This window comes from Camelina sativa, chromosome 4, assembly GCF_000633955.1.
Source record: "Camelina sativa cultivar DH55 chromosome 4, Cs, whole genome shotgun sequence".
Lineage (NCBI taxonomy): Eukaryota > Viridiplantae > Streptophyta > Magnoliopsida > Brassicales > Brassicaceae > Camelina > Camelina sativa.
The window spans coordinates 6,178,481-6,183,412 of NC_025688.1; positions in this window are offsets into that span (position 1 = coordinate 6,178,481).

Here is a 4,932-nt window from a genome sequence, read left to right on the forward strand (position 1 = left end):
GATCATGTTTATCCGTCTTATGGTTGGGGGGCGCTGGTCGGCTTGTCGTTCTGGTCGTTGCCGTTTTTCATGACTGATGGCACCTGGAATTTCCATTTCGTCTTCGCTTTGATCGGCGAGGGTTTTGGAATCCTTGACAAATTTTGGAGCGATATTCTCAGCTCGCTTGATGTCGCTGTTACCGGGCCGGGTCATCTTGCTTCTGTCAGATTCGATGACTATCGTTCCTTTTTTGTATCGTTCCATCAGGATCGTTTGGAGGTAACGACATTCCTCAGTCGCGTGGGTGGCACTTTGGTGATAATCACAATACTGGGACACGCTGCTCTCACCTCCTTCATTCCGGATGTATTTATTTTTGCCGATCGCAAAAGTTCGACGAGTTCGATCTTGATTTCTGGTAAAGTGTTGTCGTGGCTCGACATATTCAACTTTTGGGGCTGTGATTACTGGCTGCTTGGTCGCGACGCTTGTTTCGCCAGAGTGTTTCTTGGCGTTGACCACTTTTTCTTCTTCAAGCTCGATATGTTTTGCGGCTTGTCCCAGGGCGTCAGCTATGGTTTCCACATGAGTTAAAGATAGCTCTTCTTTAAATCGAGACTCATACCAAAGTGCGTTCTTGAGTGCAATGATAGCAGCCGCGTCCGGGATCAAGACGTTGACGACGACCTCTCTAAAGCATCCAATAAAAGACCGGAGTGATTCGTTTCGTTGTTGAGTCAGGGCGTATAGGTCGGCATAGAGTTCTTGTTTTCCATTAAAACAGAGAATTGCTTTAAGAAAGCAGTTATCAGGTCCTTGATACTATCGATCGACCCAGGTGGGAGTCTTGAGAACCAGCTTAGAGCGGTTCCTGTCAAATGCTCGGCAAAGACCTGGCAGGCTCCAGCATCGTATTCCGTCGGACTGAACTGTAAAGGGCCGAGGGATACACCGAAGGTAAGCAGGAAGTCTCGCGGATCGACCATGCCGTCATAATAGCCCAACCTTGGCTTGACTGCACGTTTTACTGGCGTAGTAGCGAGTCTTTTAGAGAACGGGGTTCGTTGCGTTGCTTCGAGCATGAGATCCACCTCAGGTGCTTTACTTGTTGCTCTATGGAAGGCTGTTACCATTTCTTGCATCTTCTCTCGAATTTCTTTCAGCTCGGCGTCCTTTGTCCCATTGCCTCGCTCGTCGACGCGTGGAGCGGGATTGCGCTCTGGTTGACCTCCTTGTACACTTGTCTCTAGCGTCGTCCTGGCTGGTATGAAACTTGCCAAATTTTGCCTAGTGGAGTGGAGATGATTGATCTCGTCTTGCGAGTTGATCTGTGCTGCAGTCAGCGCGTCTAACCGAGTGTTAGTTCGCTCTTCTTGTTGGTCGAGACGCATCAGTATCCCGCGAAAGAGCTCGTCTATGCTTGAAACGGGTTGGCTGCTGAGCAATGCAAGCTGCGCAGGGCTCGGCGTTGGCTCTTCGGTCGCCGGGCTGGTTAAGTTTGTTGCAATGACGAACGTCCCTGGGCTCTCTGTCGCCGCAGCCTTTCTTGGGGCGTCCGGAGTTGGGAGTGTGTTTTGTTCCCCTTGATCCGCCGCTGGAGTGGTCGTTCCACCTGACGAACCAGCTTCCTTACTTCCTTCTTTGGTAACAATGGTTATCTCGTCTAGTTGTTGTAGGTCCGTTCTTCAATCTTTCAAAGAAGATTTCGACTTGGCTCCCCCTACCTGGCGCGCCAAATTGTTGATGTCCAGATCAGTCACAATTAGAATGTTTAAGTTCGGTAAAAGGATGGTCGAAATTTTTTTCTATTAATTGGTGCCGAAGCACAAAAGACGGGTTATAATAAAACTTAGACGAGTTAGCAAATAATGAACGAGTTTAGAACGGACTAATTAAATTGGACGAGTCTTCGGGTCCCTTTCTTTAAACCTTTTACGGGTGAAATCAGCCTCCCTTGTTGCGAACGCCATGCACCCGCTTTTATAGGGAATTGTGTCGGTTCGTCCATTACAAAGACCAAAATACCCTTTCCCTTCCTAAAGGTTTATTTGGGCCTTCTCATAGGTTGGGCCTTTTGTTAGGTTACAAACCTACCCCTAACACTTAGGAGAACCACTTCTTATTAGGGATGGTCGTAGTTTGCAATCCTTATACACTAATTAGCTTTTCGATCTCTCTTACAAAACACAACTTGTATCCATATCTTTTTTTATGGTTTATATCTAATGTACATGCGAGGATTAATAAGATCTCAGTCTGACGATTACTATCTTGGAAAAAAAAAAAAGAGTATATATAGAACAAGTTGTATTAAAAAGTTGTCTGTTTGATCACCTCAAGAGTTGAGTATTTGTGACCGTTAGATCTCTCTCTACATGAATCCAACCTATATGAACTGTTACACTGATCATATACAAATACGTTAAAAAGTATTGCTGATCTGTCCGATGTAATGCCTGAGTTGGAACTTACCTTTAATCCACAGTTTGACATTTGACAATTTTCAACTAAAACAAAACCAACTCGATGATCATTGTTTTCTTTTTTGAATTTGATTTTTCTAGGTACCCAACAACTAGAGTATCGATTAGATTTAGACCATTAGGACGCAAGAATGTGAAACCGTATCACTATGGGACATTTTAAACCCCAGATTTTCATAGTTCTAATTGTATGCAAATCCGAGTTTTGGCTAGTTCTATGTGTATTGTACTTATAAATCAATATAATTAGGTAAGAATCAGTGTAATACACCGGCGAATCTTATGTTATGTTATTTTATATAGTTTTATTTATAATATATATATATATATAGAGTAGAACCTCTATAAATTAATACTCGATAAATTAATAATTTCTTTAAATTAATAATTTTTTACCGTCCCAAGATGGGACTAGTGTAATTTTAAACACAATTCGATAATATAATAAGATAATAATTTTTTTTAAAAATCTTTTGTAAATATATGGTCCCATCAATAATATAAATTAATAATTATATAAAATTATCTAAATATATGTATATATAAACACATTAATTTTTATTAGAGTTCATTTTTAATTTCTTTACTATATAAAAATCTTTGAGTGTTATATTCAAAACCTGATAATTGTTATTTTCTTTGTAATTGATTTGATAAAATATTAGTTAAAACGATTAAATCTTATTTTTAATTTTTTTTTACCAAATTAGGAAAACCTCTCTATAAATTAATTTATCTAGAAATTAAAACTTCTATAAATTAATAGATTCTCATGGTCCCAACATTATTAATTTATAGAGGTTTTACTATATATATATATATATATCATATGTTTATCAAAATTTCAAAACTTCTTGTGTTTTGTTTTATAATATGTACTCAAACACAATCCAAAAATCAAAACAAAGATTTCTCCAGCGTTCAAAAAATCTCTGTATCGAATTGGTATCATAGGAAATCACTGTTTTAATAATTTTTTTTTTATATTTCAATTTGATAAACAATTTACACATTGGTTAAATAAATGGATGTTCATATTACATGATATTTATAAGAGAATGTGTTAATTTTGATGTGGAATAATTGAATGAACTATATATTACAAATAAAATACCATTTACATCCTTCATAAAATTACACATTTGATATTTAGTTTTTGATGTACTGTCTTATATAATAAGGAAAAAGTTTGTTTGATTTTAAAATGCTTTTAATATCCATTTATCTAGTTATGGTAAGTTTAATAGTACTTTTATATGTCTGTCATTGGATTTTCGAATATAAATTGGATAACAAAAAGTCTAAAAGTGTTTGGCAAACGAGATACATAGTAGAATTAATCACAAAAGAAAAGAAAAAAAAAATCAAATGAGAAAAATTGTAGGTGTGCCGAGTAAACAAAAAAAAAAACCTCCCCCTTTTTGCATATAAAATATGCTTTTTTTATTTTGAAATTTTCTATTTATTTTCTCTAAATTTTATCTACTGAAAGACATCAGATATGTATAAATTAAGTATACTATCAGTAATATGTATTTAAATTCTATTAGAGTTAATTTAATTTTTGAAAATATGATTTTATTAACTAATAATTTAGTATCCTTTTTTGTTCAAATAAATTAGTATCCATGAAAAAAAAAACATAACATAATTTAGTCATGGTAAACATCCAATACTATTTCTAAAGTCTAAAATATATCAAAAAAAATAAAACATAACATTTAAGTTAATCAATTAAAGATGTTGACAAAGAAAAAAAAAGATAAAACATAATATTTCTAAAAATAAAGAGACAGTGATGTTGGCGATTTAGGGGAATGAACCTGAACCATAGTTTTATCAATTTGTGTTATAAACATACACCCAATTTTAGACATATCGGTGGTTAAATATTTGCTTTACTTATGGTGAAATCTGTTTGAGCTGCAAATTCCCTCTACTGAGTTGGTGCTGGTTACACCAGTTTGATGAAATCCTGGGGTCACAATTCTCTTTGGTAAGGTTTTGCGTTTGCTTAGTCTGGCTGGTACCCTTTCAACCGAATAAATATGATGGTAGAGGTTGTCTAATCAGAGATGTTTATAATGATGTTCTGTCAAGTATAATCTATTTGGTTCCGTTTGTTCTTGCTTGGTCAAGTCGAGGTTTCCTCGGTAGCAGAACAATGTTCCCCTATGATTCACTTGATGGTTACTTGAGTCGAAGCCAATTGACCAATTTTGTTTGGATGGCTGCAACACTGAACTGTCCTAGTGATTCTGACCCGACAGCCGTCTTGATTTCGGTTCTTGCACCCTTGGCCTCTGTATGCTTTCGACCACCAACAGAACGACTCCTCCAATTTCATCTTCTACCCAGGTTTGGTCTGCACTCCACTCTTTTCCATCCTAATCACCCATTGGGTAGCTTAATGGTATCATTTGTTTGAAGTCTGCAATTGAAGGTTAAGCCACCATTGGTCCTAGAT